General features: G+C 39.8%; 1 protein-coding gene across 3 annotated transcripts in view; it reads left to right on the forward strand.

The window, feature by feature from the left end:
• The window catches only part of OTUD7A (OTU deubiquitinase 7A), a 402,649-nt gene that overhangs the window by 178,683 nt on the left and 209,047 nt on the right, over positions 1-14,919 (forward strand). The window contains exon 2 of one of the 3 annotated variants that reach the window (XM_077123999.1): positions 6,138-6,270. The gene's annotated coding sequence lies outside the window, so the exon portion shown is untranslated. Of the gene's footprint in view, positions 1-6,137; positions 6,271-7,291; positions 7,346-14,030; positions 14,490-14,919 lie in introns of those variants that run through there. The other 2 variants (XM_077124000.1, XM_077124001.1) reach the window with 2 other exon arrangements.

Here is a 14,919-nt window from a genome sequence, read left to right on the forward strand (position 1 = left end):
TTGGGAGAATAAAACTTTAAAAAGAGATCATGGAAAACATTTAGCCTGTAGTAAGGGCTCAGTAAATGATAGCTATAATAAAAAGTGATAATCATTATAACCTCAGCTGGGTTTCTGTGACACCACTTACATGCAGTTGGATGCAGAACCCATGGGAGAAACAGTTCCTGATTCTGGAATCTTCTCACAGGAGATTTTTTACCCCACTTGGAGTAACAGGCAGAGAACGTTTTTGGGTGGTCTCCCTGGCTTGAGAGCAGAATATATCAGTCTCTTTATTGGGATTGCTACTCCCTGAGAGTCCCAGCTCTCTGTACTCCCATCAACCCTTCCTGTAACCCCATGCATACAGTGCATCACTTACTCAGGCTTCAGGGTTCCAACCACCAGCCTTACCAGGACCATAACCCCAGGCTGTTCTGACAGATTTGCTGCTTGGGCTCGGGCACTTTGCCTGGGATCTGGTTATTTCCTTTTCTGTGTTAGGACCAAAGTAATGGACGGAGAAAAGAAAATTCCATGTTTGTCCAAAGGCTCCAGGTGTTTTATATTAGAGGCTTCCTGTTATAAACAAGTCCATCCTTTTTAAAATTGGCTTCACCTAGTCTACTTCATTGGTCTTCTCTTCAATATCAGCTTATCATTTTTTCCTTAGGAATTTTAGAAACAGCTTTTTGAGCTTGATGGAAATTTGTTGAGATTCTACTGATTTCATAGGTTAAATTGCAGAGGAATTAAGAACGCTTCATTTTCTCCCTGTCCAGGAATATAATCCATTTGTCCACTGGTTCTGTTATAATTTATATTTTTTTAGGGAAGGTTTATAGGATTTGTAGATGAATCCTCTACTTTTTTATTGACCTTTTTCATAAATATCTCATAGCTTTATTGTTGTTGTTTTGCTTTAGTTTGCTTTGGTATTTATTATTATGATGATTGTAAAGTGTAGCAGACGAACAAAAAAAGTGCAATGAAAACTGTGTAAACAATTTAAAGAATACTAAAATGAGCAGCCATAAACCCATCACCCAATACAAAAACTAGCACATCACTGTACCCTAAAAGTCATCTCCCTTCCCCCACCCACAGGGGTCACCCCTGTTCTGAGTCACTCATGTGTATATTGCCAACCAAAATGGGGCTTGGATTTGTTTTTACATAAATGGATTGCATGCATCCTTCTGTAACCTCTTTCCCTCAGCCGTGTCGTTTTAGGTTGATCCATGTTGGTGACAATAGGGGTCATGCATTCATTTCCCTGAAATGTTGGGATCCCCTGTCTGACTGTGCCTCCTGGGCCCAGTCTGGATCTGATAAGCATCCAGTGGTTTCCACATAATAGGAACACTGCTGCTGTTCCTATGTATACTCCCTGATGCTCATATGCAAGGCTCTAGAGTAAAAGGAAGTCGTAGACACTGGAATAGAGGGAAGTTGTGTTTTCAACTTTACTAGGTGAGGACATGCAGTTTTCCCAAAGAGTTGCACCACTTTTGACTCACCAGCAAGGAGGAAAACTTCCATTTCCTTCATATCCTTACCAATACATGGTGCTGTCTATTTAACACATATTTGCTAATCTGGAAGGCATAAAAATACACCCTTTGTGGTTTGAATTTGCATCTCTTTGATTAAAAATAAGATTGTCAGGGCGGGCCGCGGTGGCTCAGCGGGCAAGAGTGCTTGCCTGCCGTGCCGGAGGACCTCGGTTCGATTCCCGGCCCCAGCCCATGTAAAAAACAAACAAACAAACAAAATATAATAAAACAAGAAAATGTTTAAAGATGTTTCCCTTTCTTCCTTCCATCCTTCCTTCCTTCTCTGTCTTTCCTTCCCTTCCTCCCTCTCTCTTTAAAAAAAAAAAAAAAAAAATAAGATTGTCAGAACTTTTTTCTACATTTGTAAGTTTTTTCTTCTTCCACTTCTGTGAAATTTCTGCTTTTATCTTCTACCCATTTTTTCACTTCGTTGTTTTTCTTTTCTTATTAAATCTTAGGAATTCTTTAAATGTTCTGAGAACTACTTTTTAATCAGTTTTACATTTTGCACATATCTTCTCCCAACTTGTCTACTCACTTTCTTTGTAGTGTCATTTCATGAGGAAAAGCTTATTTATTTTAGTTCTATTTATCCATCTTTTCCTTTATGGTTTGCTCTTGTTTTGTCATGTTAAGAAATTTGTCCTGATTTCAAAATCAAAGCATGCATCCTATATTGTAGAATGTAAACTCAAGTTATGAATTGCTTTTTGTTTGGTTTGAAGTGAGGGTCCAGTTTCATTATTTTGATATGCATAGCCATTTGTCTCAGCATCATATATCACAAAGTCCATTCTTGTCCAACTGACCTGCAAAATCATCTGTCATATGTCAAGCACTCATATATATGTGGGTCCTTTTTTGGGTTTTCTGTTCTGTTCCACTTCAGTATTTGTTTGTCTCTGCATCAATGACATGCTATCTTAACTACCACCATTGAGTGATGAGTCTTGTCATCTGTTAGGAGTTATCCTCCAGCCTTGTGTATTGGATTTTGTGCTGCCAAATAAATTTGAGAATTAATTTGTCAAGTGATAGACATATACCTCTTAAGGTATTGAATGCAATTATATGAATCTACTGAAGCCTAATGCCACCTAATTCCATCTCTCCACTTGTTCTACTTTACCATGTTTCCGTAGGATGGTATAACTTTCCCCATAAAATTTCTATACTTCTTTTGTTGGATTTATTCCTATATACCTTATATTAATGCTATTGTAAGTGGTAGATTTTGTTTGATTTTCTAAGTTTTGGGTGTGGATAGAAATCCAATTGATTTTGTGTATTAATTTTGCACATGAAAGCTTGGTAAACTCTTTACTTCTAATAATTTATCTCTGGGATTATTTTCAATATAGAAAACCATATCATCCACAAATAGTGACACTTTTTTCCCTTCTCTTAAATTTCTCATAACATTTATTTAATTAATTGCTTAATGATTAATTACTAATTAATTAATTACCATTGCTTTACAACATTGGCTCAAGGCCTTCAAGAAAGTGATAGTGGATATTTTGTCTTATTCCTTATCTTAAAGGAAAAGCCTTCACTTTATTCACCATTTCACCATTCAAATATTTGTTGTAATTTTTTCAAGATATCTTGCCGGGTTAAAGAACTTCTCTTCTACTCCTACCATGCTAGGAGGTATTTTATTTTGTCTTGTTATATTTGACTTTATCATGAATGGTTGCTGAATTATATCAATGCAAATCTTTTGAAACTGTCATCTAATTTTTCTCTTTTAATCTATTATTGTGGTAAATTTATGAGGTTAAATTTTCCTTACTCAGTGAATTTTATTTTTGTTGAGTATTAATATTACTATAGTTTTACCATTTCTTGGCATTAGGCTTGCATAACTTTCTTAACTCATGAAATAACCAGTTGATAAATAATACAAATTATGACTATATTTATCTTACCATTGCTTCACCATTTCATATTGGATTTATTTTGCTTTTTATTTGAGTATTTTCTCTGTAAATTTTTTTCACAAATTTGTGGCTAATGAACTGCCAAATATGTCTGAAAATGAATATCACCTTTTCTCTTGAAAGATAATTAGGATGCTATAAAATTCTAGGTTCCATATTACATGAACCATACCCACTACTATGTCTTTAAATATAATGCTCCTTTATTATATTTAAATATAAAATCTTCCATCTGATTCTCATTCTTTTATATTTAGTCTCTTTTCCCATTTCTATTCAAGTACACAGAAAATATATTGCCTACAAAACCGTTTTGAAAGGATTACTCAAGGATTTCCTTTAGTAAATAAAAATCTAATTCAATAAAGGAGAAACAAAAAGTATATCATTGATCAATTAACAAACTGTAAAACATGCAGTCACATATTATGATTATGAAAAATATAGCTAAGAAGCGTAAGGCAGTAGTTACAAAAATGATTCCTAAGAAAGGGGAAGCATGTAAATTAAATGCAATTTAGAATAGCATTCTAAATTATTTCAATAAAATATTGCAGGTAGCATTGGAAGAGAAGGGAATTGCATTGAACTAAGAGCCTTATCCTAATTGGAAATTGGAGCTTAAAAATATTAATTGATTTTCAAGATGGATAGAAAAAATGAATATTCATGTGTATATGCAAGGAAATACTAGAAGAATTATAAGATGTGTTACTTCTGAAAACAGTGGAGGAAGATGAGAACAATCAAATCAAAGACAGTAAAGAGAAAACAACAACAATTAAAAAATCTTGAGAAGTAGAGAACACTTAACAAAATGGGGAAAGATCCAAATAATCTTACCTCCCCCTACTCTCCCACTCCCCTCCCCCAAAAGGGGAACAGGTTAAATTCCCTAATTAAAAGAAAAATACTCTGAGGTTGAGTCAAAGATTATATTGTAATATATAAGGTATTACAAGAGACACAGCTGAAATAAAATAACCTAAGAAAGGTAAAACTTTATAAATGCCTTGACAAAGATCTATCAAGCAAAGTTACAAAAAGACAAGAGTAGCAATACAAGTAGGAGGCAGATTAGAATTCAAAGTGGGAAGGTGGACCCGAGACCTAGAATATTTATGTCTATAAAAGGGACAAACCACCAAAACAGAGAGTAGTCATATTAGCTTTGACATGTCCAAAGTAAAGTACTTATGTTTATGAAGATGCTTTATGGTATCTGCACAAATAGGAGGCTGGAAGGGCCTTGGTTGTTTGCTCAGGCTTAGTGCAATCGGGTGGAAAAGTCAGTCTCTGGCACTCCACGTTGTGGAGTCCATTTGAGGTACATGGGTGTGAGCTGACTCCCCCTACCTGCTCTGTGCATTCACCACTCTCCTAGCTTCTGGGTGTCCTGGAGATTCTGACACCAGCCAGCAAGACCTGCTCAGTGCAGAGAGCACCATGAGTGGGTCCCAGGGGCCCGGATGCTGTTACCCAGCTGTGGGGTGGGACACAGTTGTCACCCTGACTTCTGGGGTCCCTCCTGGATCACACTAGGTACAGACAGGGTGGGTCCTGCTCCAGAGTGGGACTCACAAGCAGCATCCCAACTCCTGAGGGGTTCTGTGGACCACGACTCCATTCATGAGGCCCCCTGCCCCCCACCCCCACCCCCACCCCACGAAGCACCGTCCACCTTTCCTGGAACATCAGTGTGGAGTGGGTGCTTCTCCATGGAGCTGATTCTTACCTGACGGTCAGTTCTCTAAGTCTTTTCCCCAGGGAGCTTGTTCCCATTTCTCAACAGGCACCTCCAGATACCTTCATTCATTTAAAAATTACATACGATGGAATATTATGCAGCTTTAAGACAAGATAAACTTATGAAACATGTAATAACATGGATGGACCTAGAGAATATTATGCTGAGTGAGTCCAGCCAAAAACTAAAGGACAAATACTGTATGGTCCCACTGATGTGAACGGACATTCGAGAATAAACTTGAAATATGTCATTGGTAACAGAGTCCAGCAGGAGTTAGAAACAGGGTAAGACAATGGGTAATTGAAGCTGAAGGGATACAGACTGAGCAACAGGACTAGATACAAAAACCCAAAAATGGACAGCACAATAATACCTAATTGTAAAGTAATCATGTTAAAACACTGAATGAAGCTGCATCTGAGCTATAGGGTTTTTTTTGTTTGTTTGTTTGTTTTTTTCTACTATTATTACTACTTTTATTTCTTTTCTCTATATTAGCATTTTATATCTTTTTCTGTTGTGTTGCTAGTTCCTCTAAACCGATGCAAATGTACTAAGAAATGATGATCATGCATCTATGTGATGATGTTAAGAATTACTGAGTGCATATGTAGAATGGTATGATTTCTAAATGTTGTGTTAATTTCTTTTTTTTTCTTTCCGTTAATAAAAAAATAAAAAATAAAATAAATAAATAAAAGAATAAAAAAATTAAAGGGCAAGATCCTGTGTTAGGGTGTGGGATTCATCACCAAGACCATTTCAAGTTTTTATTGAAGATTTTAATCATTTTTAAATTTGAGAGGTTAATATTTAAATCTAAATTTTTCAAGTAAGTCTTCACTTGAAATTTAACTTCTTGATTTTAAGGAAATGTGAACATTCTTTTTTTATTCTTTGTGTCAGTTTCAGAGTTCTCAGAGCTTTGGGTTTCCCACCTTCTACTGGGGCAACAATGGACCATTTCCAGCTGGGGCGATGCAGCATAGATTCCAATGCCTGACAGCTGCCATCTCCAGGGCATTGTAGAGGCTGAAACGTAAGTTCCTGGGTCCGTGGCAGGGCCATGGGGTACAGCATTGCTAACAGCAGAGCCTGTCGGGGTTCTGGGAGCAAATTACCTGGAAATCACCTTTAGCACAAGGAATACAATGTTATCTATTCCTGACATCCCTTCAGAAAGAATTTACAAATGCATCTTATGGTATTAGAATTTGTTTAGAATCATAAACATTATTCTGAAAAAGAGCCTGACCACTGTGATTGACCAGCATGATTTGATGTACATTAGGGCAGAATTTACTAAGGTAGCTAACTCCGTGTTACCATCAGAAGTATTATGCGAGCATCATAAACAAAAGAAACATGGTTCCACCATCTTAACGCACCAATTGTTTTATTTTTAATGTTTCTTTTTAGTTCTTGTCCAAAAGGATCCAGTTTTAATCTAGTCAATATCAGAGCATAGTGACTCTTTAGCATTATGACTTTTTGAACAACCGTTTCATATACTTTTTTTGCCTTACTTTATATTTTAAAAAACTTCAAATCTACAGGAAAATTGAACCCCTAGTGCAGGGAGCATCCACATATTCTTCACCCAGATTTGCCAGTTTACTTATGTAGGAACACGCACACACATTATAAATGGGTGTGTGTTCATTTTTTTCTCAGTTGAATGTGAATAGCAGACATCGTGACATATTTGACATTTATCTGTTAAGTACGTAAGCTGTCTTCTACAAAATAGTAATACCATTATCACGCGAAATTTTTAACATTGATAAAATAGTATTATTCAATGTAAAGTCCGTATTTTTATCTGAGGCTGTCTCCAAAATATACTTTGTAATTGGTGTCCTATCTCATGTTGAGTTGAGAATCATACATTTGAATTGGATTATGTATCCTTAAATCTAAACCGAAACCCTGCTTTTGTTTTTATCTTGACTGATGTTGACATTTTTGAAGAATCTAAACCATTTATTTCATAGGGAGTCCCACAGTCTGGATTTGTCTGATTGTTTCCTCATAATTAGATTCAGGTAAACATTCTGTATATTTAACATCAGTGGGCATACGACAGGTGATGGTGACCTATAACTTATAATGAGGTAACTTATAACTTATAATGATGGCAGATTTGTTCACTAAAGTGGTTTCCACCAGAGCTCTCCTTTATAAAGTCATTTTTTAATCCTTTTTAATTAATAAGTAATCTGTGAGGTTGACTCTGAGACCAGGCAAATATCTCTTCCCCTACTAATTTTCACCCAGTGGTCTTAGCAGCCCTTGATGATTGTGTTTGGATTAGCATCTCAGGACATCAGAATTTCCTTCGTGTTCATAGCCCTTCATTTTTCACAATTTTCATGATTGAAAGATATCAGACAATGGTCAAGAGGAGGAGGAAATGGAGGGAGCCCTCTGGTCTGTACTCAGTAAGTGAGAGCTGTTAATTACTACTGGAGGTAGGGAGGACCCCTACTAGATGCTCTTTTACTCCAAAAATCCTTTGGAATCAATGAAAGCTGAATAAGGCCTCTGGCAAAAAAAAAAAATTGCTAATAAACCCGAGTGACAAGGCAGAGGTTCCCCATGATGTCTGCAGTGAGGAGGTTGTACAGAGAAGCAAAATCTCAGAACAGAAGCCATTCATCAGCGAACAAGCTTACTGATGAAGTGCATGCTGCTTAACTGGTTATTTTTAACCCAGCACCCTGAACTCCTTCCCCTCTTTATCAGTTTTGCCTTTTAGTCATTAGTAAGCAATTGGGCTTATGATGTGAAACTTGTTAAATTTCTTTCTGTTTAGAGCCAATCTCATGGCTTTTTTTTTAAAGCTCTATTGCCATGGAATCTTCCTTGAAAGTGTTTTAAAAAATTTACCAGGAAAGGAGCTTATGAAAACATATTTTAGTTCAGAAGCTACATAGGAACCTGGATTAGATTGAATTTTCAAAGAGACAAAATTGCCCTGAGAACATTTTTAGCTACAGTATTTTAGAAATGCTTCCTCTGAAAATTTTACTTGCCTTGTTTTCTACCCCACAACTCTGAAAAGCAGAAGAGAACTGGTGATCACAAAATATGATCTTTTGCTGTGTGCATTCAACATCTTTTCTGGCTTGCTTTTCATCAGTCAGGATGGCCCCTTGGGCGATACCTGTTCTCCTGTCTTGGGTGACATCAACCCAGCCTACTTGAGTTTAGCCAGGAGCTGAGACACGTCCCCCAGACCTGGAGGTGACCCCAAGGCTCTACAGCAGGTTCCAACCCATGGCCTCCTTAAAGGGTCACATTTCCCTCCTTTTCAGTCACTCTCATTCTAGGACATCCTCTACTTATGTGGCTTAGGGTAGGGATTGAGCCTTTTTCCTTTTCCCAGGTGGCAGCGTTACACAATAGTTTATGGAATGAGTGCAATGCAGTTAAAAATCAAATCTCTGGCTCTGCATAACTGTCATGCTGGATGAGACATGTTTAATCTTTCAAACTATGCAAAATTTGGGCCTGTGGTTCTCTTTATGGCTCTGTGGGAGAAGCCTGGCATTTGGGATTGGATTGGGTGGATGAGTCCCGGGATCAGGCACCCATGCACCACTTTGCTTTTGGAAATGCCTCCAGCTTTCCCCACCCCTCCTGCGGGGTTGAGTGGCCCTTGCAGGATGGACCCCCAGCACGGCTTGAGGGTGGCCATATTTGTGCCCAGGCATGCATGTCGGAGGATGTGGCAGTGTGTGTATCCCTCCCCCTTGCCCTTGCTATTCCATTTGCGAGGCCAATGCCACCAGGCACTGGGCACTCTGCAGTGAAAAGAGTGGGACACCTGGGGGTTCCCAGGTCACTGTTGGCTTGGGCAACAAGGTGTGTCCATCAGCGTGCCAAAATGATTAAAAAATATAAATAGGAAAAACACTCTTCCTCCTGAAGTAGGTGGAGGAAGGGAGCTGAGGGTTCAGTTTGGCTTCATTGCAGCCATCTCTCCTTCCCCAGGGGTCTTCAGCTTCCTTGTCTGAAGATGGAGCTGAGAGCACCCCCCTACTCCCTGCCGTCTCCCACCTTCCTCAGCACCACAGCCTGCTGGGGATGAGCTGGACTGGTTTCTGCTGAGGGCTTGGCCAAGTCCACTCCTGGCTGCGCCAATTTCTAGGTGTAAGGGTAATAAGCACATGCGGTGGCTTGAACCTTTGTACCCCAAAAAAACATATTCTTAAACTTAATCCGTTCCTGTGGGTATGAATCCATTATGAATAGAGCCTTTTGAAGCAGTTACTTCAATTACGATGTGATCCAGCTGATGCCTTAATCCAATTACTGAAGGCCTTACAGTGAAGGTCACAGAGACGAAGCAGCCAGAAGCTGAATGGCAACAGAACCACAGGAGAGAAGGGAGAAGCCAGGAGAAGTCACCACATGCCATTGCCAGGTGACAGAAAAGCCAAGGACCAAGGATCTCTGGCAGCCAGGCCCAAAACACCATGGTCTTCTGTGGGAAAGCAGTGCCTTGATGACTCCTCAAGTTTGGACTTCTCTTAGCCTCAGAGCCAATATATTCCCCTTGTTTCAGCTAACCAATTACATGGCATTTGTTTTAGCAGCCAGGAAACTAAAAGAATGTATGAGGTAAGTGGATCCCCTCTTGGTGCCTCAATTTCCCTTTTCTGATAGAAGGTAATGAGAGTGAAGCTCACAACATCCGGCCCTGGTGAGCAGGAAAGAGTTAATATGCGAGAAGGCCTCAGGGCCTTGGCACCTGGTGGGAACTCTGGAGAGCTTGCTGATAATCATTGTTATCCTGATCACGAGGGCCTGGGGTCACACCTGGCTCATAGTAGTTGCTCAGTAAAACTCAGTTCCCTTCCCTCTGCCCTCCAGCCCCATTTGGCTCCACTATAATTGCAAACAGCATGAAGCTGTTCACTTGAGCTGCTCCTGAGACTGGTCTGCAGTGAACAGGGCTGTGTGTCTGACTGAGTATTTTTTGTCTGTCTTCCATGGTTTCCTTGTGTCACAGTGCCCAGTGTGAAGTGCCCTTTGTGCCGTAAGGACCGCTTGGGTGGCAGCCTCTGTCCTGAGGAATGAGACTCAGCCCTTCGGGTCCTGATGCTGTGCCACTGGCCACATCTTACTTCTTCACTGGGTGAAGTGGCTGTTTAGTATCTAGTTCTGCCTGTGCTTCTTCCCATGCCATCTGCTTCCTTCTCCCCATCTCGTTTCTTTTCCTGGTCTTTCCCTCCTGATCAGACCTGCTCCCCAGGGACCCAGGAGAGCTCTCTGCAAAGAACTGCAGAAGCCAACTGGCTGTACACCAGGCCTGTGCACCAATACTCAGCTCAGAGGCTAAGGCTGCATGTGGCCTTGTGCACTCCTGAAAGTGACCTTGGAAACTTGTGTCCCCACCTGCACACCTAAGGGGACAACTAACACGTTCCATCATAAATTTAAATATAGGCAAAGATATCATTTCCAGCATGTGGTAGATGATGACCAGGATTCTCTAGAGAAACTGAACCAACAGGATATATATTTTTATATCCTGGGGAATTGGCTCACGTGGTTGGGTGTCTGGCAAGTCCAAGATCCATGGAGCAGGTTGGCAGGCTGAACATTCTACTAAGGGTGATGTTGCAGTCTTGAGGCTAGAAATTCCAAGGGGAGTGGATGTTGTAGTGTCAAGACAGAATTTCTTCCTTCCCTTCCTCCTCCTCCTGCACCCCCTCCTTTTCCTCCTTCTACTTCAGGAACCCTCAGTTCTTTGCTCTTTGGGCCTCCAGCTGATTGAATGAGGTCCACCCACAGTATCAAAGGCCATCTCCTGTACTTAAAGTCAGCTGCTGTAGAACGCTTCCATAGCAACATCTATATTTAATCGAACAACTGGACACCGTAACCTAACCAAGTTGACCCGTAAATTCAGCTCATGCAATGATATTTAAAAATAACATGGTTACATCAATTTAAAAAAATATATGCACAGTAGAATATAAATACTTGCTTTCACCCATTCATAAATATATGACCAGGGTTTTCTGTCACATTGAGATTTTACACAATTTTGTTTTCTCTTTGAATGTGTATTTCCATCCCATGCCCCTCACAGGATTTTACTATAGTTTTCCACTTAAAAGTTGTTTATTCATCTTCCTGTCATATTTATTTGTATATATGTATACAGATGTACATATGCATCTATACGTCCATATGATAAAGTGTTTCTTATGAATCAAATTATCGTTAATTTCATAGTTTATTAATTGTTTATATTTGATCAAAACACATAACTCCATAAGAACTTAAAAGGTAAAATATAACAGAAAATGATCTCTCTGGATGGATGATAGAGGGCCTTCAGAGGCATCTTGGTGTAAGGAGTCATTCACTTGCCCCTTTGTTTGGTGCCTGGGGTTTTCCCCTTCCCAGCCAGTGCAGGAGGTGGGAAATAAGAACCTGCAGGGCAGGCATCTTCCCCACAGTTGAATTTTCAAAAAGATCATATATGGAATTTGGGGATTTTAAAATTGATTGCTTAAAAGCTCATGTCCCACCAGTTTAATGGGCAGGGCCCTTAATCTTGGGGTTCACCCCTATGGGACTTGTTCCTGCAGGGAGAAGCCTACTTTAGATTACACCTGGGAGTCACCTCCAGAGAGCCTCTTTTGTTGTTCTGATGTGGCCTTTCTTTCTAGTGGGTGAGCTCACTGCCCTCCCTGCTACATGGGACATGACTCCCTGGGGTGTAAATCTCGCTGGCAATGTGGGATAGGACTCCTGGGGATGAGCTGGGACCCGGCATTATGGAACTGAGAAAGCCTTCTTGACCAAAAGGGCATGAGGAAAATGAAACAAAGTTTCAGTGGCTGAGAGATTTCAGAGTTGAGATATTATTTTGGAGGTTATTCTTATATATTATGTGAATATCCTTTTTTAGTTTATGGTGTATTGGAGTGTAGAGGAAAGTACCTGAAACTGTTGAACTATATTCCAGTAGCCTTGATTCTTGAAGATGATTGTATAACTATATAGCTTTTAAAATGTGACTGTGTAATTGCAAAAACCTTGTGGCTGATGCACCCTTTGTCCAGGGTATGGACAGATGAGTAAAAAATAAGGACAAAAAATAAATACATGATGGGGCTATAGAGATGAGAAAAGATGGAGTAGATTGAAATGCTGGTGGTGGGTGAGAGGATGGGGAGTATGAGATATATAATTTTTTTCTTATTTCTTTTTCTGAAATGATGGAAATATTCTAGAAGTGATTGTAGTGATGAACGCATGGCTATGTGGTGATATTGTGAGCAATTGATCGTGTGCTTTGGATTGACTGTGTGTGTGAAGATGACTCAATAAAAATATTTTTTAGAAAAGAGAACTCTAAGAAAGAAAAATCATGTCCCCTTGAATATGTACCCTAGTATACTCAGGGACTATTTGATCACCTTGGCCCAGGCTTGCCCTTCTCAGGTGTGACTGCTGTGCCCCTGCAGCCAAGGCCAGTGGGCCTGAGGTCACCCCTGTCTCCCTTCAGCTCCACTTGGAACCCTGGGTTCACCCAGAAAGCAATGGTGTCTTTTATCTCTTTGGGTCCTTCCAAGAACACGTGTGGGCTGAGGGACATCTCTCAGAGATTCAGAGATGGCATTTTGTTTTCCTCTCCTAACATTAGATAACATGTCACAATCTGGACCCATCTTTTCTGGAACACATATGTTTTTTACTTCCTTCCCAGCCATGGAAAACAGACACAGTCCCCAGTGAAACTAAATGAATATAAGTTCCTGAAAGTCCTGCATCCTCAGCTGCTGTTCCTGGAGCTTCTGGGTTATGCTAGTCTCACAGACATTGCCCCACCACAAACATGTGACTGTTGGTCAACCAGTTACCAAGAGGCCCAGAAGTAATTTCTATTGGGATCACTGATCAGCACTTTGCTGAATTCCTTCTGTATGTTAGGGGCATTTGTTGAGTATGAAAAAGCTCAGTTCTCAGAGAAAGTAACTTTTTGGCTTCTCCTGTCCTCTTTCTCCCTCCTTCTACCTCTCCTTCCTTCCCCAGTTCTTAACTTTATTAAACTTGTTTTCGTGATTCCTTTTCCATTTGGGGTCCCCTTTTCTAACATCAAGGTTGCATCCTTGGCTATTACCTCATTTAAAAAAAAAAGAGAGAACTCTTAAAAAAAAAAAAAAAAAAAGCTCATGTCCCCTTGCATATGTACCCCAGGACATTCAGGGACTGTTTGATCTCCTTGGCCCAGGCTCGCCCTTCTCACGTGTGGCTGTTTCCATTAATGATGGAAACAGAAGGAGGACAAATGGTCTGGTTTTAAGGTAACAGGGATTTAGAAAGTCAAATAGGAAAGAAATACAAAAATGAGATGCCAAGTTAGGAAAACTTTCTACACAGCAGTAAAACAGTAGTATATTTCTGTTTAATTCTTCTACTGGGCAATAAAAATAATGTTATCAATTTCTTTAGATTTGGCCCTGACCTTTATAAAAAGCCCTGACCTTTTCATCGGTTGTGAATTGTTAGATAAATATTTGTGACATTTCCTAAGTGTTTCAGAATAGGATCGAGCAAGTTTATTAGAAATGGGTTCTAGCAGGATATCAAAAAAAAATCAAGCAATTGTAATTTTTCCTTTTTCCAAGTTTGATTTTTTTTCAGCAATTAGCTAAACAAAACAAAACAAAAAAAAGATGGCCGAGGAATTTTGGGTGATCATGTAGCATTATCGAAAGGTGCTGCTTTTCAACTTGCACAGTGGACTTGAGCCGTTGTGTAGATGCTTTAAGAACATCTGTGGTAGGCAGTTTCTGAAATGGCTACCAACCATCTCCTCCCTCTGGGATTCACATTCTTGTGTAGTCCCATCCTCTGATATATGGGCTCGACCTAGTGTCTTGCTTCTTACGAACAGAACATGACCAAAGTGATGGGATCTCACTTCCAAGATCAGGTTACCAAAGAATGTAACTTCCCCCTTCTCATGCTCTGTCTGACTCTTCTCATTTGCTTGCTCCTATGAAACAAGCTGTCTTGTTTTGAGCTGACCTATGGAGAGGCCCACATGGCAAGAAACTCAGGTCCTTTGTCCAACAATCCTTGAAACACTGGATCCTGCCAGCAATCACATGAGTGGATTCTTTCCCCATTGTGCCTTCAGATAAGACCCAACACCTCAATTGCAGCTTGTGAGAAAGCCTGAACCAGATATCCCAGCCAAGCCACTTCCTGATGCCTAACCCACAGAAGGTATGATATAATAAATGTGTATTGCTTTAGGTCACTAAATGTGGGGGTAATTCATTTTGCAGCAATAACTAATATAGGATCCATGAATTTTATATCATTGATTGTGCTTGGATATGGGTTTCCCAATAGAACTATCGTTCATCTTTTTCTCTGCTTTTCCCATCTTCCTTCTCCTTCCTTCTCTCTCTTCTCTAATCCCCCATTCCTAGCTTTATTAATCTTATTTCCTTGATTCTTGTTCCCCTTGGATTCCTTGTCTCTAATATCAGTGATTACAACTTTGGCCATTGATTAGAGAGGCCAGAACTCAGAGACAGCTTGGTGATAGAGTCATTGTGCAATTGAGTAAACAACAACTCCAGTCTTGGCCAGTAACAAAATAAGTTCCTTCGTTGAAATCAGTTGCTTCAAACTTACTGTGACTATTTCC

The sequence above is a fragment of the Tamandua tetradactyla genome, chromosome 12 (assembly GCF_023851605.1).
Source record: "Tamandua tetradactyla isolate mTamTet1 chromosome 12, mTamTet1.pri, whole genome shotgun sequence".
Lineage (NCBI taxonomy): Eukaryota > Metazoa > Chordata > Mammalia > Pilosa > Myrmecophagidae > Tamandua > Tamandua tetradactyla.